The sequence below is a fragment of the Buteo buteo genome, chromosome 23 (genome assembly GCF_964188355.1).
Source record: "Buteo buteo chromosome 23, bButBut1.hap1.1, whole genome shotgun sequence".
NCBI lineage: Eukaryota > Metazoa > Chordata > Aves > Accipitriformes > Accipitridae > Buteo > Buteo buteo.
Genome location: NC_134193.1, coordinates 13,981,867 through 14,006,327, shown reverse-complemented (window position 1 = coordinate 14,006,327; position 24,461 = coordinate 13,981,867). Strand labels below are relative to the sequence as shown.

Sequence of the window (24,461 nt, the reverse complement as noted above, 5' to 3'; positions counted from 1 at the left end):
GCAATATCATCTGGCCATTTATGTTCCGTAAGTTATATTCCAGTGGCTCACTGCATTCCCAACTGCATGTTACTGAAATGGGCTGCACTATGTGCGTGGCAAAAGACCTCTCAGGCTACACTAACAGTAGCGTTAATTCCCCCGTGTTCATGTCTTCATATTCAGGGCAGCCTTCACTGTCTCAAATATGCTGCTACAAAGTAGATTGTTCCTAGCACTGGGTGAACCGACACAGGTATTAAATTGGAACTGTCTAATTACCTATGTTGTAACAATTCTGTCCCAAGGTAATAATGAGCATATTTTTTTTGCAATTCAATAATATTTTCCCAAAAATCAGTTTGTCTCTTTTATGCTTTCATAAATATCACGATATTCCTAGATTTGTTTATCTGTTATGATCTTCTGTACATGTTTGAAATTAATCTGTAATATGAGCTTGTAAGTGCATAAAACCACAGCAGTTCAGTGTTAATTTGATTTCTCCCTGTTCCTTTCATTTAAAAAAATCTCAATTGCTATCAATATTTATCTAATGAAAGAAGATACCACAGGGCACAGAATTCAGTTTTAGTCCTGCTTGTTAGAGATCACAACCTAAAGCTGTCTTTCTGATTAAAATACATTTTCCCTGTTCTGTCATGTTATCATTTGCTTCTGACTCAGTATATCATTCAATATTTGCAACAGAATATGATTGAGGATGGGTGAGCCCAAAAAGATAAAACAAAAACAGGCCTGAACTCTTACCTGGAACTCATGTCAAATGGCATATTTTTTTGAAGTCAGGTAAGTGGGTGGAGAATTATTGGAGAAAAATTTAGTTTAAATTTTGATTCAACAACTGTTGGCAGAAATGCTAATATTAGCAAATGCTCCAAAAACAAATCCTGCAAGTTTCTTCCCACAGTTTACACACAAGCTTTAACTATCTTGTTTAGGCTTCTGGGTGTGGACAATGAAATACAGTGTTTTGCAAATGTATGTGAAAGGACTACTGAAGTAAGAGACAGTGAATGGTTAATTGTATGGGGAACCATCTTCTTCTGAGTCCCCATCAGATTTTATTGGAAAAATTATGTTACATCTCACATTCAATTTTTGGCCTTGAGTACACATTTTAATTGAATTTCACAGGACTATGTAGTTGGGAGAGAGCTAACGTGGGCAGGTACCAGGACCATCATGAGAATATTCTGAGAAGGATTACACGCAAAAATTGGAGACTTACTAGTGGCTGTATACAGTAACCCTATTGCCTTTGAGACCAGTAGAGATGTCCAGAGCAAGATTTACTTTTATGAAATCAGCAGTCAAAGAGGATCTGATGCCTTCACCAGAGATTAGTTAACATTTCTGACCCTCCCTCCAATAAAGCCTCTTTTCTTCTCTTAGGGAATGACTGCTGTGAAACACAGCACGTCAAAAAATTAACGCAGAAATTGGAAATGTGTGCTCATAAATGGTTGATACAGATACATCACTGATTACTAAAACTTTTGATCTCAGTGGTTTTTGAACACTTCTGTAATTGGTTGGAGAAGCGGCATGTGTTTGCTTGAAAAATAATTTGTAAAAACTTCTAAGAGGTTTTTTTTAGGGTGGTTTTTTTTTTTTTGCTTGATTTTTCATCAGCATCTATTTGGAAAGGACTAAAATTTGTGCCATGTGCTGAGGAAGGGAGCTTGGCCTGAGCTCAGCGATATTATTAGACACAAGAGAATACACACATGGGGTCAATGTTATGTATGAAAGCCACAGCAAAGAAAATTTAAGTAGTTTGGTGAGCAAAAGAACTCTACTATTTATGGTCTCCAGAAATAATGATTCTAAAATGGTGATTCAGAATTTCAGGGTCAGGAATTCTCCCATCCTTTCCTAAATATGGAGGATGGGCCAAATCTTCCTGGTAGTGCTGTGGTTGTGAAGCAGCAAAAAGGAAAAAATCCTGAAAGTGATGCGTGAGTCCATGGAGCCTGAGAAAGGCCAGCTGGGAGGAGATACATTCAGAAAGAAACATGATCAGAGAGGCTCAGGGAATCAATTTTTATCCTTATGAGTATCCTTGTTCCTGAGTAGCATCCCACTATTTTCCTACTGGGCTGTCCCATAGCCTGTGGAAATTGGTGAGTAGTGCTTTGTGTTTTCATTGTCTTCAGAGGTGTTTGGGTAAGTCTTGCTTTCTAAATCATCAAAGAGAAGAGTGATTTCATCCTTTATACTAGAAGATAGACCTGAAAGTTAAAGATTAATCTTCCTCTCTCCCCCTGTGCCGCGGCCTCCCCTCCCCCCAGAAAAAAGCCCAACCCTAAACCCAAAAGAAAAAAAACATTGGGCTGGGGTGTAGGCAAAGGAGAAGCAGATTTTTAGTATCAGGTAGGAGGGACATGAGTGTTAATGAGAATCCTTTAACCGTGATCTTTACTTTTCGCTACAAGCTTGAGGTTCAAGGGTAGTCAAAGATAACAAACACCCCTGAAAAGGTCCTGGAGGAAGACTTTGTGTGTGATCGCTCTGGGGTGGGAAGCAGAGAGAATGCAATGACTGAGAAACCATAAACCTCACAAAAGTGCCTGGATTATCTTCACGCACACAGCCATGCAATCTCTTTTATCAGATCTGAGAAGAAAGGGAATCCCTCCTGTGTCATTCTCTTTGGGCTTTTATATTTATTTATTTATTTATTTATTTTAATATGATGAATCGGGCTAGGACTCTGCTTACTGGACTTTTCTCTTGATTTCTCCACTCTTCTCCCAATGGCTCTTGAGAGCAGGAGTGCAAAGGGACGCAAAGGAGATCACAATCTTGAAAAAGTGGGGATTTGCCAGATTCTCAGCTTGTGTGAATCTGAGTATTTCAGTCGATTCCAGTGGAGTGGGGTTGATTTACGCTAGCTGCACATTACACCCATTATGTTCTGTAGGAGTTTCTGGAATTGAAATCCTGCTTGTGATTCCTCTGATTTTATTACATTTGCTACTCTTTCGCAATGCTAAAATAATGGGGATGAGGGGATTAAAACTCCTGATAATGTACTCTGCTGATGCTGTAAGGAAAATATTCTGCTTTCTGAGTCATTTGCCCTGAGATGACTTTCTTTTTTAATGGTTCAGGGGTTTCCTTCTTTAGCCATAAATTGCATGCAAATTCTTTTTTGTGTGTGTGCCTGTGTATGACAGTGTGTGTATGTGAGTGTGTGTGTGTGTCTTTCAGAAGCTAAGCCAAAGAGAGAGGCTGTTCCTTTAAAGCAAAACTGAAAAAAAAAATGCCTTCAGGCGTCCTATTACAGTGGAATGAGCCAAGGATCAGGATTTGCAGCTCAGCTATATAAACCCAGCAGAATCTGGCTGATCTGACCAGTTTGCCTTACTGTCAAACGTTTCTGTCTTTCACACATTCACACGCAAAATTAGACAACGCAAGTTCTCTTGAGTTTTGACAGGACGGCAACAAAGTCAGAAGCCGATAGCTGACTTTAACATCATATTTATTTCATGGAGACTGCTCACAGCGGGATCTAATCTCTGTCAGAGTCTGTAAGGTAAGTCTGCTTCCTTCCTGAATTAAAAAATCAGGAGCTCTTCTCCCACACAAGTTTGCAATGACACAGTGTTCTGTCATGACCCTTATAGTTAGGATTATCAGTCTGAATAGTCAGGGATCTTATTAGGGAATGTTTTTGAATTGGAGCATGCCTGTCTTTAGTTTGTCTTTATTGTCCGGTGTAGTAATAATGTAAGAAATGTCTCAATAACATCAATCTGATCCAATGAAGGAAGGAAGGATGAGTTAGTTGAATGCTGGACATCTACAGAAATATAGTCAGAAACCTAGTTAGAAACCTAATTGGCAGGAAGGGTAGAAAATCAGATCTGGGATTTCCTCTTGGCTACTGAAGTAATATGTTTCCCCCATCCTCACCTCGAGTACCAGCCTAAATCCACTTACAGTTCTTAAACGTCCCAGGTAACTCCTCTTCCTATGCTATTGTGTATGACTTGAAAAGAGTCAGGCCCTTTTCCTTTTTAATTTGCTGTCTGCACACTTATTCGCACCGAAGCCTTTGTCACCTTCCTCCCCGCCCCCACTGGGCTCCAGTTTCTTTTAAAAGTGTGGTAACATTAGTCTGCAGCGGGGAGCAAAAGACAAAGGAAGATTCAGCTGGTATCTTATTACCAGTACTTAAATGGGTGGGTTCTGGGGAGTGGGAGGGTGAAATTCTCCATCATCATGGAAAAATGGAGACACTTGCTTTACAGTGTGTCTTAACTACTTGCTCCCTTGTGCACTGAGATTTTCTGCATGACTGTGTCTGCACTTGCCAGTTAGGCTCAAACTGGCTTAAAATACAGAAGCTGACTGGGAGAAGGTGATCGCACTTAGCTTCACTTAGGAGTTAAGGCCACTTACTCAAAACTTTGTGTTACATCAACGTTGCAGAGCTTTCCCTGCTTGATTTGCTCTTTGACTACTAGGAGATAGTTTTTGGCAGTTACTCTAAACTTCTGAAAAGTCTGTGTCAAACTATGCAGGAGAAAGTTATGTTCAGATTGAAATGATGGTGACATCCTCTTGCACGCTGGAGACATTATAAAATTAAAAAGCGTAATAAAGATATTTATCAGATTTTCTTTAATGAAAAAAATAGAAACCAATGAGGTGCATGCAATTCTATGGACTGGGTAAAAGCCTTATTGTCAAGCTGTTGTGTTTGGTTTTCCTCTCCCAGTTTATTAAAAAAAAAATCATATTAAATAATGGGAATTAATCTTACACCCTTCCTGATTAATGTTTTATGTGTTTTTTGTTTTATTATGCTTGGGTTGTTCATTTGCCTTTTAGAACTGTGACATCTTAAGTGTGCTGTAGTCCAAGAATGAATTGGACAGTGGGGGCTAGCGGCCGTCCTTTGAATTCTAGGAAGACTTGCAGAAAAAGATTGTGATGCCTTTTGGATTTTTTTCTTACTGCTATTAGGAACTCAGGAGCAAATGTTTGATCAAATCAAATTGTTTAGTCAAAAGAAGAGAATCAGTTTATCTGCAGTTCACCTTCCCTGGCAGTGAATTTTGAAAGTACTTGAAAGTGTTACCAGGGTGTTCCCAGTGCATCCCCTTTGCAGCTGCTACACCTCTGCACCATTGCTCAGGAAAGGTTGCGCCTCTGCACGGAGCAGGGTGAGTAGCAGCTGAAAAGGGGCAGAGTGAGAGGGATGCTGTACAGTGGACTGCTTGCCCTCACTGTCACTGACCCTATCACAGTCACTATCCTCAGGAAATTGCTATTCATTTCCCATATTTTTTTCTCATTAATTTTATCCTCTGGCTCCTTTCTGCCCAGAGAAAATTCTTTGCAAGTTCCAGTCTTTAATCCTATAACTACAGTTACTTTATCAGTGTTTCCAAAGCTGTAGAAGAGCCAAAGGATCTGCTGAAAAGTGTACAGCCTGCAGATTAGAATGTCATGTCTCATTTGGAGAGGAAGCTGATATTCTGCTGAAGAAATCTTATCCAGGTACACTGTGGTGATAGGCATAAGAAAAGAGAACCAACCAGATCCAATTCTCCCATTGAAATGATGCTTAATGATGCCAAACTTACTGGGAATATCCCTAAACTCAGGCTAAAAAGTGCTCCACAAAATTATGAGTAACTGTGTTAGCTGGAGATCTTTTGTTAATGGAAATCTATTCTTTTTTTTTTTTTGATCTCAACTCTTTAAGACTGGATGATTTCTCCTCGGTATTCACTTGAACTTAAATACCCTGTTGCTAGAACATCATTTCTAAAGGTGTTTGAAGTTCAGGTCAGGTGGCTTATTTTTCATGTTACTGCTTTTTATAAAATATCTAAAAAAAGCCAAAGACTATTCATGTATGAAGATGTTCTGACTTGCTGTAAAGAGGCTGTCAAAAGTTTGTTCTTGAGTATTGTTTCACTTTTTGATAAAAAAATGAGATTAGATGGCAGAGTCTGTGCTTCTCAGGACTTTTTCATCCTTCTCAAGAGTGAAGCAGAACTGAGAAGCAAGTGTGCATTTGAAACAGCGATGTTACTTTGGAGCCAGAGCTTTAACCCTTTCATCCCCCCTGGCAAAACCATTTGAAATACTAGACCTGCTTGTGAAATTCTCTGCCATTTTCCTCCTACAACACAACAGTACATCTGTTCATCTAGCTTTGCAGGATATGTTCAGAGGTTTGACTGGTGCTAAATGGCAATGAAGGGTACTGGATTATATAATAGTTGTCTGGTGTAAATGGATGTCCTGTATTGGCAAATCTGTAAGGGAGAAACAGTGTTCTTTCAGTTGGTTGTTTCCATTAGTGAACCCTGGTATCTGTCTAGGTTGAATATTACATTTGGAAGTAAGAGTAAATGCAGAGGGTGGTGTCTGCTTCATTATCAGCTACACATTTACCTGTCCTACCTGTGTAACATATATTGAAACTTGAGAAATTCAGAGTGGTTAAAAATTACTCTAATTTGAAGCCTGTGACTTGATATATTCATCTTTGGACGCATGCCATCACAGTCTGCTAAGCTGAAGGGCCATTGACAGTTTTAAGGTCCAGGGTCTCATAAAGCTCTAGGCTTAGAAACAGATGATTTATATCACTAGAAAGTTAGAAATCTCAGCTTTCCAATAATTAAAAGGCATTTGTTTTGAACTGTGACAGTTTGAGATACTGGGCTTTAAAATGGTGCTCTGATTTACCAACATGCACTTTCTCAGACTTAATTTCTGGTGTCAATTTAGCACACCTATCTCAAAGAATGATCTCTGTTATCAAAACCAGGGGTTATAAACCACAGAAGTCTGAAACTAATCTCGAATGTAATAGCCACCTGTAGTAGTTTTAAGGAAGTTGCTGATGTAATATTGCAGAAAAATCTTTGTTACCGAAGTAGGAAACTAAGGAAGATAGCAATCAGAGTGTATTAAGTTAATGAGTAAATATTTTATCATCACCCAGGCTCAGAAATAAGCAAAACTAGTGCAAGAAATTTGTAGGACTAGTAACTAGTAAGTTCTGGAGAGGAAACATCATAACTTGAGCTCAAGAGCTGAAAAATAAGGGATGCGTACAGATCACTTCTGAGTTTATAAGATCTAATTTAATTCATTAAACTGCTTGATACCAAAGTGTACTTGCTGTCCATGACTTCTATTGGTTTTGTGTAGGAGTTTATTAGAAGTTGATGATGTTGTTACTACTGCTACAGCATTTTAGGGTCTCATTGTATTGGAAAGAGTGAATAGACATAATAAGCGATGCTCTCTGCCACAAAGAACTTACAATTGCCATTATTAACTGTTCAAAAAAGTTCTTTGTGTAGTGAAAGAAAAAAGAAGGAAGAAGGCAGTTCTTTGAGGAATGGGACTACCGGAAAGAAGGAAAATGAACAACCCTGAGAGACAATCTTGAGCTGTCTCAGTTTCCACCGAGCTCTGGGTTTTATACAAGTGTGAAACTTCCCCTAACTTAGTGCTTACTGTCCACTCGTGCGTTCGACCCTCTGTCCAATCTGAGCTGAAGTTAAATGCCTTCCACATGTGGGAAAAGTTAAAAGCTGGGCATTCTTCCAGCTAGTGAAATCTTTCAATGTATGATGTAACTAAACTGTGTGGAATGGGCAGACTGGGGAGGAGGAGTCAGAATGGGATTCTGCCTGACAAGAGATGTCTCTTGATCCAGCAGAAAGTGTTCAGGCATTGAAAGAAGGAATATAATAGGGATCCTTCTGCTAAAAGGACAAAGTTTGAATAACTTAGTGTCTGTTTTTATCATTTACTGGAATGATATACATGCCCTTATAACTAGACATGGCCTTAATGTAATGTTTTACTGGATTTCTGTATGCATAAGTTCTTTCTCTCTCTCCTATATACTGCATATCCTGTTGCTGACAGCAACAACAACAACAAACCCCTATAGCTTCAGTGAGTATATCTGGATGTAGACTTTAAAGTATACTAGTTAATACACATTATATCCCATAAAGTATCCCTCACAAACAAATGTGAGATTTTGCTGCTCAGGTTGCGGAATCAATGAGAATAACTCTCCATTTATGTTTTTGTTTGGCTTATGCATGAGTCAATCACCAAAGATAAATTCATCCTGAGTTGATCTTGTTGCAAGAACTTTCTCCAAATTCACATCCTTAATTGTCTTGCCACTGTAGTTTCAATTAAATTAAGGTGGGATGTTGCCAAGTTTTCAGAACTTCCAACTAGAGAGTCCCTGTGTACGAATAGCCTGTGGCATTTTGTATTCTTTGGGTAGCGGGGAACAACGTTGCCAAGTTTGCATTCAGTCATCCATCACATATTAGCCTACTGGAGGTCCATTCTTCCCTAGCAATAGGGGAGCTCTGCTTCCTACTTAGAAAGATTACTCACACAGAAAGCTCTTTCCCCATAACCAGAACTGCACAGGGAAGAGAAAGGAAGCTTTCTTCAATTCATATAAGTGCTCGGTTTCCAAACTGTTGACAAAAATGATATTGTTTCATGCTTAGAAAACTTATTCTTTTTAGTAATTGAGTAGAAAGTACAGGGTGGTAGAACAGAAATCTTTAATACAGATTTTAAAAACAATTGTTTGAATCATAGGCACAACAAAGGTCTACTGTAGCAGCGTGCCTCTTCCCCATGCCAGGCTGTAGCATTGACTGTATGTGTATAGACATTGGCCAAGATACTCAAAGGAGTCTGAAATTGGGTGCCTGAGGAAATTCCACTGTAATGATTTTCTTCAACTAAGTACTTGAGCATTTGTCCGTGCTTTATCCCAAGATGCACTGGACATAAGCTCATAAACCTAATATTACAAATGCTAATTTTCTTATGGGATTAGGATATTAACCGTAATATTAATCTAAACTGTCTTGATTCTTCTTTAAATTTACACTCTTTTACACCATTCTGGCAGCACAAAGCTAAAAGGGGATGTAAATATCTTCTTCTGAGTATACATGAAAATTAAACTGTGAGATTGTTTCCCTGTGTGCCCATCAGAACTGGCTAAACAGTTATTTCCACTGTTAAAGAACTCCTGCTGGAAAGGGATTAAAAAAAAGATTTATTTCCAAGAAAGGAGTTCACTTTTCATTCCCAAGAAATTGAAAGAACTGGAAACAGACCTATTTTGTCAATCAGTTTTGGGCTTGTCTCAAAGGCAGGATGCAGGGTTAGCAGGTGAGAGAGCCAACTGTGAGTTGAACACTCTTGTGACTGTGGTTTTCTGCCTCTTTGATTTGATGAAAAGCCTTTATTTGGACAGGAAAGGTTCACTTTCAGTATGTGTTGTACACTTCAGTACAAGACTTTAGTGGTCATCTTTCTTGGCCCAGCATTATCTCATTTTGTCAGAAGTCAGTCTGTTAGGCTTTCAAAAGGAGCTCAGTGTCCACTTTGCACTGGTTCTTTGTTTTTACTGGTTCTTTTGGAAAGCCAACCTCTTTTGGATATGCTGAATCCTCCTAAATAGTTTCTCTGTGCTGTGTGACAAAGGTCTATGCCAAGAAAGATATAAAGGTAGCTTGTGATGTGTAGGCAATCCATTCCTCTTAGTGAGACACAGTGTAATGCATATTTTTCCTTTACTTGTGGCTTGTACTTCCCTTCTGCATTGCTTGTACTACAGTAATTCAAGTCTGACTCAGAATGAATGCTGCACACTGTAGACTACAAGTCAAATGAGAACAGGATGCATATTAAGGGAAAGGTCTCAGATCATTTTTCTTATTGAAGTATTTTGGCAATGTAGATAGTTTCCAGGAAAAAATGCTGGCATTTCCCATGGTGAGAACTCCTTATGAATGTCCTATCTATTTTTCCAGTTTGGTGGCCAAGTGAAGTGTTTATAGGAGGATATACCATCTACAAGCCAGGGAATTTATATTTCCACTGCCAAGTGTTAATTATGATGTAGACTTATACACTTTACAGGTTAGCAAGTCAATCACAGTGATCCAGCACTACAGGTGCTGCAGTTCCAGGTTTGATGGAAAGAATGCAGGACCTAGAGAGCGTCATTCTCAAATGCATTAACACTATTTGTACTTTATCTGTCATTCTCAGGCCATTATTTCATACACTGATTTTTTGCCTTCGTAGTAGTACACTGGGATTTGACAGGGTCTCTAGCAGAAGCAAGGAAATATGGTTTACTACCATCCAGCCATGTGTGCCTGTCCATGCCCTCCCTATCACTGGACATGGTGCCTAGGCTCTTGCATTTCTGGGAACTCAGTGTCACTGCCCCATCTGTGTTCTCAGAAGCCCCATGCTCCTGGTATCATAATGCCATGTCAGTGCTGAGGAAGATAATTTTGGACACAGAGTTCATTTTGCTTTGATTTGGTTGGGAACCCTCTAGGTTTGGGTGTGATTACATTTCCACATTACTAATGGTCCCACTGGCACCATTCAAATGGGTGAAGTCTCATCTGTAAGAAAAGGGAACAGATGCTGAGTTAAAACAGTGATTTCCAGGTTGTGGCCTGACTGTCTTTTGTACTATTTATGTTGCTCAGAACATGTGCAGAAACCCTTAAACTCTGTTTACTTCTGTGTATATACTTAAAACTCACACTTGATGTAAGAAATGTGCAATTCCTATAAACAGAAATAAGTCTTATATATCCTATAATCCTGTATCCTAATATCATATTAACATGCCCTACTACACTGACAAAAAGGGGGCCTTAGTCTAAATAAAAATGGAGTCTACAGTGTCTAACTTCAGTGGTTTCACCTAGCGAGAGAACTTTTTCTGCTAACACAAGCAATTATTATTTCACTTTAATATGGGGTGTTGGATATGCATATAGTACACATCTTTGACATTGTCTTTATTACATAGTAGAGAAATTTCTTTTTGCAGGTGATGCCTTGGCCTGATCTGATTTGGTTTGTTCTCATACAGGTCAGGAGTACTGCTCATGGAGTAACATGGGGATAAAACTAGTCTGACAGAGAGGAAATTAGAATCCACCAAGCATTTTTCATGCATAGAGTGGCACTTCATTGTCTGTATTATTCCTTGTCCGCTTCACTTCAGCTTGCATTTCTGAGGGGATGGTTTTCTCCTATGCAGACTTCAGAGGCTGCCAGCCAAATTCTCATGTGACACAATTGCATTGATTTCACTGGAGATCTGTTGCTGGATAATTGAGCTCCACATCCCTTCTTTTATTCCACAGCTCAAATTGCTGTCAGCTAAGACTTTAGCACAGACAGGTCTTAAGTCACTATGGGTTAAGAGAACGAGGTCAGACATTGTTGGTAGAGGTCTCTCAAGTCTCCCATTAGTGTAACAGTGCCCAATTTGTTGACTTTTGAAGCAGCAGCACAGATTTTTGTCCAAGTTCAGTCGCCATTGTGACTAATCACTTGCTCAGGGCTGTGTATATGGCTGTATTTTCCATTACATTACATACGTGCTTCTGCTTTACATCAGAGCACTGAGAAACATCCTTAGACTGGACTTTTTAGAAACAGTCTCCTCTCTTTTTCCAAATGCCTTGCACTCAATTTGTTTCATATTTTGTGAATCTAATTTATATTCTATTTTGTCTTGCCAAGCCGTGGTTGATTTCACTCCATCTTCACTCTTCGTTATATATTTTGTTCTACTAAGAGCTTGCTACCCTCCCCTAGGTTGCCAAAGATGCAAATTCTTGATGCTACCACATCTGACAGAACTAGGCCAAGCAGATATCTAGCCTGGGGGCTATTACTGGAAGTTAGATTTCAAGGAACTCCTTCTGTGGTCTTGTGAGTTAGAAAAATGTGCACATTCCTGCACATTTCAGATGCTAGTACCAAGGACAGAGGAGCTCTGGCGGGAAGGAAAAGCCGCCCAAGTAAACTAATAATTGGTTTAAAAGCAAAGAATTGTCTGGGGAAGGGTTACCCATATGTTTCCCCAGCTTCTTTTAAGATGACGACCAAAGTCTGCTAATGACAGGAGGCAAGTAATAATATTTCTGGTTGCCAAGAACAGTACAGGCTTTTAAGATTGAGTTCTGAGACATTTTTAGAGATGTCATTTGCAGTGCTTGAATAAGTATATGGTTAAATCAAAGTAAAATTACAAACTGCCTGCAGATAACCACAGCGAATTCTGAAAGCATCCTGCTGCCTGCTGACCAATATCGTCTGTAGCAATTCATACTACTTAAACACTTTTTGTTATTCCAGACCAATATACATGTAGATTATTTGTGCTCTTAGTTACAGCAAAGTCATTAAAATAAAATAATTCCACATCACTTGCCTCTGTATGTGACATTTCTTCAGCTAAGATCACTTTTAATATGGAAAAGTGTGATGCTGGGTGTATGGAGTGGAATTTTAGCTAACCTCTTCCTTTTGACCTCCAGGAGAAATTTAAAAAACAGCTTCATCGGAGATGCTGTACAAAGCAATGTTGTCTCAGTGTGCTTAGCCTATTCACTTGTACACTATGTGAGTATTTGTTGAATAGGTCAATGGTTTATGATTCTTATAAATGCAAAGATCCTATTTTCTACTGCATCGTTTTCACTAATATTTTTGGTAAATTTATTAATTTGGCATCTGCTTTTTATAGCAGATCACCTATTTATTCACCTATTCATATTTATCAAGAGTATTGATAGTTAATTTCCTACCTCTGTGGAAAAGCTGATGTCTGATGCCTGAGTCGTGAAATTTAGAGACAAATGAGAGTGTCCAAGCCCCTATTTCCAGAACTGGCTGCTGCTTTGTTCTTAGAAACTCTTGCTCAGCGTGAAAGGAGTGGGAAGAAAATTCAGAAGTCCTGAATTTCTGCTGTTCCCATCTCATCACAAAATCATCTAGAACTTTGTGAAATAAGCTCTGGAAAACCTATAGGTGGTTTTGGAAGAAACACTGTAGAGAAGGGTCTGGAAATGAAGCAGGGCTTTGTATGTGGAATGAACGTAAGTTGCTGTGATTCATGCAGAAAAGCACACAAACCTCATAGTTTGAAACTGCATCAGCAAAGCCCTCAAAATAATTCAAAGTGAAGTCTCCAGTGTCTACCCAGAAAATAATGAGCTCCTGACAAAGTGTAACTTGGCAAAGAAACTTTCCAAAGACAAGTTTAGAAAACCATAGATCTTTTCCAGCTCTGTGTCTTTGCTATGAGGAGGAAAAAGCCAAGAGACCAAGCAAATGCTTTTGCTATTAGGAAAGGATTTATTAAAAGGTACAGTACATACTTAGGAGGCAAGAATGATTTCTGCTGTGAGATTATGCGCAAAAGTTACTTTTGCTGTGAAAGGGGGGTTTTATATTGGAAAAGGCACTAATCTAGGCCTCAGTGTCTGTGGCAGCTCGGCTATGGATCTAATTCAATTCCACATTTAACAGTCCAGACTTCTACATGTGTCTTCGGAGACTAATGGGTAAAACTCACTTCTGTGCTGTAAGTGCAAACGGGGGTTTCAGTGGGAAACTAAGCAAAAGGAAGGTGCGAATATATCCCTTCTGCTTTCCATGGAGGCCTTCTGAGATGACCCATTTCTGTAGTTCTGCTTCTGTTTTTAGAACAGTGACAGTTTTTCTGAATCCATTGTCTTTGTTGCTGTTCACATCACTGATGTGTCCTGCTGTTTCTAATCCACAGTTTTTGTCTGGGCTGTATCTGCTAGTGGCTTTCTTCTTCCAGCTTTGAAAGCTCCAGTAAGAACAGAGATTACTTTGCAGATGGGAGAAAAAACGTATTTAGCAGATGCATAGTCCTCTGTCTTTTTCCTTCTTTTTTTTTTTTTTTTCCTTTCTCTCTCTCAAGTTTGTAGCAAATTGCTCTACTTGGCTGATTGCTGTGCACCCTGCCATGAGTCTGAATGCAGCTCAAAAGCACCCCACTGACCTGCTTGTTTTGTTTCTCTTTTCTGAGTTCCCATTTCCAGAAATCGATGCTCAAGTGTCCGAGCTCTTAACAAAAAACTAAGCTCCAAGGACACACTGAATTCCCTGTTAACTTGTGCCTCATCTCAGTCACTAAGAGCTAGACTAGATGGGGTTAGTGCTAGTTCTCCCATAGTTACCTCGTCTAATTCTGTTTCTCTTTTTTAGTTTATATGTAACACATTTGAATAATCTGCCCCATAAAATAACTAGTTTGTTTCTTGTGGCTTATAAAAATCCTTCTGTGGTTTGAGCTGGATGTAGTATTCTTCTTTACTTCCTGTCTGAAAGCATGAATCACTTCAGTTGTTTAACAGCAGAAGACGTTGCTACACAACAGTGGATACAGCTCATCATGGAGGAATATTGTGTGTACATGTGTGTATGAATGATTGCTCTGATTTCATAAAATGTCTGGAGACTGTTATAGATGAAAGGGCATTCTGTAGATATAAGAATCTTCGCTGGACCCATGTATTTTGTTTCAGTTGCAGATTTTTCTCAAATTTTCTGGTGTGTTTCTTTGTGGGTTTTGTTAACCTTATAATTTATTTCTACGGATTCATCTTCTTATTCTGGTAATTGGCTCGGCACATCCTATGTTTTGGCTTCAGAATAAGTCTTCAATTTTCTGTTGTTACCCTAGAATTTCAAGCGGTCATGTAGCTGTCTGCATATTGCTACACATCTCTGGTCAGACTTTCTTCTTCAGTGCAAAAGACATTTCCCTATCTGTGACTGTCTCTCCCTTTCATTGCAGGGGATAACACTCCAGTTCTTTGCTTTTAACTTATGTATATTCTGGCAATTTTATAGCATTCTTCAGCAAGTTGTTTAATTATGGAAATGGGGATTTGACAGCACCTTTCCTGTGAGGTCCTTGGAATAGTTAATTCACTGAGGCATGCATTCCCCCTGTGAGGTTTTACCAGTGGATAAACTGAGACACACCAGATGATTTATAAAATAATTTCAGTGCAGGATGCCTGAGTTTAGTCCTCAGTTCTAACCACAAGACCACACTATTAATCCCTAGATCGTGAGCGCTTCTGGAGTCTCTGCCGAGAGCACACGGTTCTGTGGGAACTCCACATGTCCAGCCCTAACAAGCCAGCTTTGTTTAGCTTTATTTCTCTTGTTACAGTTCAGAAGAGTCAGAGATCGTAGACCCTTGGTCGGGAAGCTTTTGCCTCGACTACTGTTGAGACGTAGTTTTTCAGGGCCTGGGGAATCCATTCAGTGGGAGACCCATTCATTTCTCACTTTGCAATGATCCTATAAGGTAACAGTCTACGCCTCACCATTCCATTGAACTATAACTCCCAGATGAACATATTCTTTGGCTGCCTTATATATTGGTTCATCTCAAACTTTATTTCCATTTTGATTTTCCCATGTCAGCAGCAGACTCCCTAGTAAGTCCATCTGGCAGTTTGTATTCCTAATTTTCATAAAGGAGAGTCTCTTCTCTCCAGAAAGATCCATCCTCACAGCACCACAAACCAAGACTCTGCGGTAGAACAGAAGTGAGCTGCGTTCTCCCTTGCCTGCCATCATCTTCCACATGTCCCTGCAGGACAAATCCAGAAGATACTCGCTTCTTTTATTAGGCTGCCTGAATAGCAGGTCCCAAATCACACCAACATACAAGACACTGTTGTAAATGTCAGCTGAGATGTATTTAAAAAAAAATATTACTCCAAATGAACATTTGTTTGGCTTTTTCAGCTCAGCATTCAGAGTTTCACCTCTTCACATCATAAAGGGAATAAACCTAATTTGTAAAAAAAACCTGTGCATTTTATAGATGCAGCATTTTAATTTCCTGGGCTTTGCACCTCTAAGGCAGAAAGAAGCAGCAGCATAAACCATGTGAGACAGTACTTCAGTCAACCTACTGCAGTTTGCATTATTCCCTTGAACTCATTTGACAGCATTTTTTTTACATGATCTTATCCTTATTTTGCCTCAGACAAAAACTGTATTTTTAAAAAAAATAATACAGAGACATATTTTTAGCTGCTGTGAATCACTGGAGTGCCACAGGTCAAATTCACCAGCTGGTCTAACATGCTTTGTAGGAAAAGAGAAAGTGGAGTTGGCTAATACACCAGAACAGTACAATCAAATTAGAAAACTGAGAAATCTTAGTATCTGTCTCCTCTGCTCCCCCTCCCTGCCCCCTCCCCAGCTCTTCTTTCTTCTCTTTTTCCCAGTCTTTCAAGCTGTTTGTTTCACATCTTGAGCCAAGATGGTTTCCAGCCAAACATGCTTGGGGGTGCACGGGGAGTGTTATTTATCTGTCGTTACAATACTTTTTTGTATAATAAACAGAACTTACCTTGGAAACTGAAGAATCAGTGCCCTCAAAGATGGTAAGAAACAGGAAGGTAATTAGACAATGAGTCAGCCATCAATAAAAAGCTCTTCGCTCTTGGACCACTATTTTTGAAGTATTTTGCTACCTGAAAACTCAGTTTGGTGTCTAATGGTGATTTAAAATGCACTGACATGTCTTACTTCCATGTGGGCTCATCTCTACACTTCTAGAGGTGTAAATGAACACAAGATTAATTCTTTTTCTCCTCCTGTCCTGGGACGAAGGAGAGCATGAGCACTGTAGTTTCACTTTCATAATACTTTTCATTTAGTAATTGAAGTTCAGGCTGCTCTCTTTTATTAGAAAAAGGAGGTTTAAGAAATGATTGAGGTGGTTATTCTTTCAAAAAGGCCATTTTGTTCAAAGCAAGCCATAGCAGAAAAATTACTGGTTTCAAAGAAAGGTTTTTCAGGGTAGGATGGAATTTTTTCTTGAGAAAGGAAACTCCAGAAATGCTGCTGACTATATTTTAGTTTTCTTCCTGCTGAGTTTTCAGAATCGAATGAAAAATGGCATCTTTCAATGGCAAAATATGTGTAAAAACTTTCAACCAGTTGTACCTGTTACTTTATCATCACTTGGCCACAGTTCTTTAACAGTGCTCTTTTTATAAAGCCAACTTTCATATATCTGTCTGGTTGCTGAGATATCCAATGGAGAGGACAGGGAAATACTGAATTAAATAATCCAGAATAAGAGGAACTGAGTTAATTTGTTTATAATATAGAGGATCAATGATGCCACAAAATAACTAATCTGAAATAATGTAATTCTAATAAGTACAAGTATTTAACAGGAGATACCTTACCATTTATAAGCATCTTTGAGTGCTTACAGATAAATCAGAGCAAAACAACTTGAGCTTTGCTCTTCTTCACAATCTAAGCTGACCTTGGGTGTGTGTCCTGCAAGGGAAATTTGTAAAGATTTGTAACTCACTCTTTCCCTGCTGTCAGAGCTGAGCTGGTGTTCCTGCCACTACAAAGCATTACAAAAGCTGTCTGAGCTGCAGGAAAAAAAATATTCTCATCCAAGGGCTAAGTCTTTCTTCACGTCAAATAAAAATTGGGGGCACATTTTAGTTTACCTCCCCCATAATGGAACAAAAGCCCAGTGTTTTGGTAAAGGATTTCCATACTGAAGAAGGGGGGTGCTGTGTCACTCCAGCGGTGAGAGGCATAGGATGGCTTCTAGGAGGCTTGTGCTATTTGGATAGTCCACTGTGACCCTTCAAGGTGAAATTTGCCACATGGATGTGTATAACTAGTATCTGCCACATGGTTGGGCTCTGCAGAAAATTTGAAAATAGATTAAGACCTTTGTTCTGTCATCTGAGAACAATGAATCCCTTTCTTGTTCCCCTTTCCCATCTTATTCCTCTCTCCTTTTCCTGTCAGATAAAATGAAAAGAAAAAACCACCAATTTATTTATTCACTTCTCAATTCTGCCTGAGACTGTTTTTTAAAGACCCTTCTTTTGTGAGTTTAATCAGATGCTTGATAACAGAAAAAGCGTTGCTAACTAACCCGGGTTACAAAGAAGCCCCTTCAGAGGAACACATGACCTCATCGACAGGATTACTCTATCACATGAATTCAGACTCCATCGCACACCCAAAATAAATGTTAGGCTCTTTTTGCAGCAAAGTGCTTTATTTGCCTCCATTCGGCAGGGCATATGCTTTGCCAATGTCTTCCTCAGTCACTGGGATTAAACATGTATGGAAATTCAGCACAAGAAGCAGATCTTCCTGGTCACAAATAGCCGGCCGTGCACTCAAAAGCTGCTGGCTGCACCGTGCCTTTGGGCTGTTGCCCTCCTGGAACCAGCAAGCTCTGGCACAGGTTTGCAGTCGTGGAGCAAGTCTGGTTTTCGCTCACAGCTCCCATTGTCTGCCTTGGTTTTGTTGGGTGCTCAGAGCCTTGGCAACCAGGAGCTGACTCTGGGAACACTTGTGGGGTCACACGCAGTGCTCCCCAAATGAACCCTTTGCCAGAAGGTGGCACACATCCCTCCCTAATACGTTAGAAGTGACACTATTGTATTGCTTCGATGCTCTCAGGGTCTCTAGCACCTAATATTGGACAGCATCGATATCCTTAGGATATCCTTTTTGCAGGCACTTCTCAGGAAGTATGTGGATTTCTAGCCAGGTGCTTTGAAACCCCAGGCTGGCTGTAAAGACATAGCTTGTATTGCCCCTGTGAATGAAGAGGAGGACACAGAGAGCAGTGCAGCCTCCCACTGTGGCATGCTTTTGCTGGACAAGGTATTGCAGCAGAGACTTTAGGGTCTCCAAGAAACGTCAGGAAAGGCTTCTGCAGTTGGTGAAGTAAAATTAACTAAAAAGGCAAGATCCTGCAAAGTCACAAGCTGGAGGCATATTTGGTATAAGCTACATTATCCATAGTCAGGAGCCCATGAGCGTGATGGAAGGCAGCACATCTGCAGCTCCAACTGTGATGTGCCATTTATTTGTTTCTAATTACGCACGTTTAACAGTGTATTACATGAGAGATTAAACATCAAGTTATGAGCATGGTCTGATTAATTCTGCATTATGCATCTAAGTCACTCAGCAATTATCTTCATTCATTTTGAACTCAGATAATTTTATTAATTCTGGTGGTACCAAAAATGAGTTAAGAGTTTTGGATTCCTGTGTTTAGTATGGGTCTCTTCCTGTGTCTGGTTGGCTATATATAACTATTACGTAATGCCACGTTGGATGCTTCTCGTATAAACCACTGAGTTTAAATAGTTATAAGGCTCTTACACAAGCCAAGAGAAGCTGGGATATTCTAGGATTCAGCAGATGCCATTTCCTTAGGGTCTGATCCTGTAAATGTGAATTCTGTGTAACACTTGTTATACCTGTTGGTGGGACAACAGATGTTGCAGACCCTTGTTCTTGAGGTTTTCCAATTGATATTCATGATCATTTTGATTAAGTGAGGGATCAAGCCATTATGAGAGCATCATGTTACAATACATGCTGTGCCTTTACATTTCTTTAAGGGACAGCAGGCTGCTTTTTAGCATGACAGCCCGAACCCACAACTTCGAAATTGTCTGCAGGAGGCAATGGTCAGGGTTAGTGGCCCCTCACACATCCTGCAGGGGTTGTGCCTGGGCAGTAAGCAGAGCAGGAGGTGGACATGTTCTGCCACATTGTTTGCTGCCCTGCACTGCTGGCTGTGCAAAGTACAGCAGGGGCCATTGCTGCATCCCCCTCCCCCAACATACTTGAAATGGAATTCTCCTTATAGTAACACAAAGCATTTCTATAAGACTAATCTTCTTTTAATAATGTTAAACACAGGTTTGTTATTTAATTTCTTCCAATGGTGTCTGGTCTCTGGAATGGCTCCAAAGGAAGCATTGAGTTTATTCTATAAATAATTGCATAGGCATGGCCTTAACAAGTGTATCTTATACCCAGCAGCCCTAAAAACCATGGTAGTTGTTTCAGAGCAGCTCTGTTCTAGCCAGATTGTATAATTTCTAAAGGCATCTAGTTTGCCTTTTTCACCATCGATCTTGTCTCCTGTCTGTGGCCTATTTAGAAGATGACTGTGATTAAACCTTATTAAGAACTGTAGCCACTTGGCTACTATCGTTTACCATACTTGGGGCTTCGTCTAATATAGGTAGTATATAAAAACATTAAGAGAGAACTTGTAGCATGAAGATCATAGAACTTAGGCAGAAAAATTGAGAGCACACAAAGTCTTTTCATATTGGGTAAACAGAAGAATGTCTCTAGAGGAATAATTGGAAACATAAAAAGAATTAAGCAATTTAGTTTAGTTATTTGCACTTTGTTTAGGGTGCAAATCTCCCAAGACTTATTAGAAATCAGGATGATAACTGACTTGGCTAAACTCATGCCAGAAATTAGGAATGATCTCAGATCTCACAAGTCACAGCACAGTACCATTTCCACACGCCTGGTTCTCCTCTGAGTTCTTGCTCCTTTGCTCTTGATGGAATAGCAATAGCAGCAGTAGTATGTTCAGGCAGAATTTCTTTGCTTTTCTCATCATCAGCCAGGTAATTCCTAAGAAACATAAATCAAAAAAGTCTTTAGGACCATGAAACTGGAAGGCACCTCTTGGTTGTTGAGTTCAATATCCTGTTATTGCAGGCACCTCATCACATAATCTGTTTTTCACTTCTGTTTAATTATTGCATGTTTTCGGCAGTCATTTTCTCCTAGCTGTATCTTTGCCAGCTGACTTAATTTTTAATTTAATTCACGAGACTTGCTCATTATATTTAATACTTTACTGATCAAAGGTGTTACTGATACTGGAAGAAGACCACCTCTGATCTCTGAACTTTTGCTCTGCTTTGAAAAACAGCCAAACTCATTGTTTAGTTTGGGAAGGTCTGTTCTCTCTCTGAGATCCTGAACAAGGATAGACCTAGAGAGATTTTCCATGGCTAAGAGTACAAAACTTTTGAAACAAAGTAGTTTATAATGGAATAATCATGCTAATTTAACTCAAAATAGTCACTGTATGACAGAAGGTTTAGTCTCTCATGGGGCTCCTTTTATGCTTATCATTCAGAATTTACCATAGCTCTTTCACATTTTTATGGATGTTGGCTTCAGTGGGTTATTTTTCCTTCCCCTTTTGTGGCACTGTCATGCTGATGGCTTTGAAATATGAGCCTTTGCTAAATTCTAAATTGTACACTGTTGTAGTTTAAACCCAGCCAGCAACTGAACACCACACAGCTGCTTGCTCACTCCTCCCCCCTCCCAGTGGGATGGGGAGGAGAATCAAAAAAAAGAAGCAAAACTTGTGGGCTGAGATAAGAACAGTTTAATAACTAAAGTAAAATATTATTATAATAATAATAATAATAATGGAAGATAACAAAAAGAGAGAGAGATAAAACCCAAGAAAGACAAGTGATGCACAATGCAATTGCTCACAACCCTCTGACCAAAGCCCAGCCAGTCCCTGAGCAGCGATTGGCCCCTCCCAGCCAACTCCCCCCATTTATATACTGAGCATGGCATCCTATGGTATGGAATATCCCTTTGGCTAGTTCGAGTCAGCTGTCCTGGCCATGCTCCCTCCCACCTTGTGCACCTGCTAGCTGGCAGAGCATAGGAAACTGAAAAATCCTTAACTTAGGATAAGCGCTACTTAACAACTAAAACATCAGTGTGTTATCAACATATTCTCACACTAAATCCAATACACACTGTACCAGCTACTAAGAAGAAAATTAACTCTATCCCAGCTGAAACCAGGACATACACAAAGCAATTAATTAAAATTCCTTCCAAAATAGCCTTGGCAAAGCCCTGTCTATATGCTGCTTTTCAGCCAAGGTAGAATGGGTGGAGGCTAAAATGAATCCAAATGGTTTTGTTTAAAGATTATGTATGGTAGGATCTGTGAACCAGAAACTACACAGCTTCCCCAAAGTAGAAATGTCATCTTAGAGCTGAAGCCAAAGATGAAAAATTAACTGGAGTGAAGAGTTCATGCTTAGCTGAGCGATGTTTAATGTAGGACCTCAGGGGCTGGATGGGGCAAAAAATATCTGTGTATTTGTTTCAGTTGCTGTTCTCTGAAACAGCCTGAGGTATAAATCTGATCGCAATTCTAGTGCGATTCTGGATCTACTGTAGGGTTCATTTATGGTAATCTAAAATTTGTTTTGTTTTTATTAGTAATTCCAGTGGCATGGGCAAGGCCCTCAGAACATATGATAGATGCATTCTGCACATGAAAAGTCTAATCTATGAGAGCTCAGAAATCAATCATGAATTAACTGTGCAAATCAGTTCCCACCTCTGCATTCAAAGTGCCCTTATCTGTAAGAGTTCTCAGCCCCATGAAGGGGGCTGCTCTTAAATGTGCGGTGCCAGCACTAGATGAAACAAACACAGGTGGCTTCTGGGTGTATCCAGAGCTCTGAGTTGTGGATGCTTACCCACATCAAACACAAACTGCCAGTTTGCCCTTAAATAAAAAGGATTTAAGTCATAAAGGCAAACTTGTGAACAGGAAAGTATGGTATTGGGGTCTGGTGCTATAAGGTGCTATAAATGCCTTCTGGGAGGTGCTTGTGTTTGAACTGCTGTGATGGGACTCAGCAAAGCTGGATCAGCTTCCTCAGTCTTGCAGTGGGTAACATACACAGGAGCTCGGGTGTCTCAGTGCCACCCTCTCTGTGTCTCAGTTTTCCATATTTAAAGTAGAGGAATGACACTTTGTTTGTCCACTATAATTACAAAATCTTTTAGAGAAAAGGCTTTCTGTCACACCTACAGCAGACATGGATGCTGTGGGGCCCTTGTTGTGGGGCTATGGACATCACTGAATCACTTCTGTAACAGAAAGTGGATTTTAGTACCTATACCACCTTGTATCTTTATACTACATGCTTCCCTAGTTAAAAAAAAGTGGTTTAAAATTTCCTTCCCTGTTGTTTCCTCTCTGCCTCTTTCTCCATGCAATTGTTCCAAAGGGTGATTTCTTTCTCTTTTTCACTGTTGTTGGACATCCACAGACAGCAAGATCTTTTTGGTTAATGCTTTTCTTTCCTTTTAACTTCCAGGAATAGGTTCGATCTGCAAATCTGGAGCAGGATGGGGTGGCAAAGGTTTTCAAATCACTGCCTTTGTATTTTGCTATTTATAAAAGGGGGTGGGGGATCACTGGGTCCGGGTCCATAGTTGTTTGCAGGTTTTCCAGATGCAGTATTTCTTATATAGAAAACTGTAGAGTATATGCAGGATGTTTTTTCTTCATGAACTGGCCATGGAGGTAGAAATGAAGTTGTTTGAAGATAGATTAGAATTAAGTCTTCACAGTGAAACTTGGAAACTGGATGGATTACAGCTTATCACACTGCATTTTATCTGTTAGAACTTTTAAGAATAGGGGAATCAGCTTCTTTCTTCTTCTTCAGTAGTTATGATCCTCTTCTCTTCATGCAGTCAATCTAAGACTTTGAAGAAAATTTCTGAATTATGCTTCTCTCCCTTTGGAGCTTGGCATCCTAGGGACCTATTCATACCTGTGGTGTCTAATTGGTGTTGAAACAGTTGCAACATTTATTTGCACACACATTCTCTGTGAGCCTTGGGGAACACAATGGATTTTGTGAATTACTCTAGATTTGGCTGCCTTAAAGTTTTTCTCCTTAGAATGAATGTAATGTAAATAAAGAGGGGAAAAAAAAAAAAAGCAACAATTTGGCTTTGATCATTTCTGCTGGAAAGATTCAGTACTGATGGTTTAGGACTGTTATGAATTTCTGCTCTCCACTGTGATTTAATGTAGTTTGACCTACACTAAGTATCCTGCTGATTCCTTTGCCTTGCTGGAATTGGGAATGGAAAGAAAATGATTTTCTGTAGTTACGAATGTATGGAAACAGCAGTGAACGATGATGAATTTCAGAACTGTTCATGTTTTGGCCTGCCATGTCAAAACTTTCAGCCCCCACCCCCAGTCTCTTTCTTTGAGAACATTTCAATTTACTTCAGACTTAATCCATTGGTGTTTGAGAAGATGCCTGGAGCCTCAAGAGTCACATGCTCTTGGCAAAGCTACATTAACACTTTTTCTTTAAAAGGTTGCATCTTTTGAAGCCTTGCCTTGTAAAAATGCACTCTGGCAGACAGTTTCAATTTATTAATCCTCTGTAATAGCACTGCTTGTGTTCCTTGTAGAAAATACACAAATTCCCAGTGTCTGCAAAGAGAGAGTATTCCAGGTCAGATCAAATTCCTAATGTGGCTCTTTTGTCTGTATGGCAATAGATAAAGAGGAGAACACCATGATATGATGATGCCAGTGCCTACACAGGTGCACTGCTGGATACCCCAGTCTTGAGGGAACAGATGGCCAGATTACGCCTTGGTGGAAATTCTTGAAACATGAAGTTTCTTCAGTCAACAGATCACAGAAAACTATTTTGGGGTTAGCAATTAACAAACCTAAAAATTGCACTGTTTTGTGTTTTCTGTAGAGGGCTATGGCTCTTCTCCAACTGAGTCTTCCCCTCTGTCAGAATCTAGCCCATTGCTACTTTTATGCAGATTTTAACAAGATGTTCTTGAATCCAATATATGCTGACAATATTTGATCCCCTCCTGCTGTAATGTTGGTTGTA

The 24,461-nt window shown here is 39.7% G+C and overlaps 1 protein-coding gene across 4 annotated transcripts in view; it reads left to right on the top strand.

Moving 5' to 3' along the window:
• Positions 1 to 3,338: 3,338 nt before the first annotated feature.
• TNC (tenascin C) overlaps positions 3,339 to 24,461 on the top strand; it is a 74,744-nt gene continuing 53,621 nt past the window's right edge. For all 4 annotated transcript variants that reach the window (XM_075056177.1, XM_075056176.1, XM_075056175.1 and 1 more), the window contains exon 1: positions 3,339 to 3,544. The gene's annotated coding sequence lies outside the window, so the exon portion shown is untranslated. The remainder of the gene's footprint in view (positions 3,545 to 24,461) is intronic.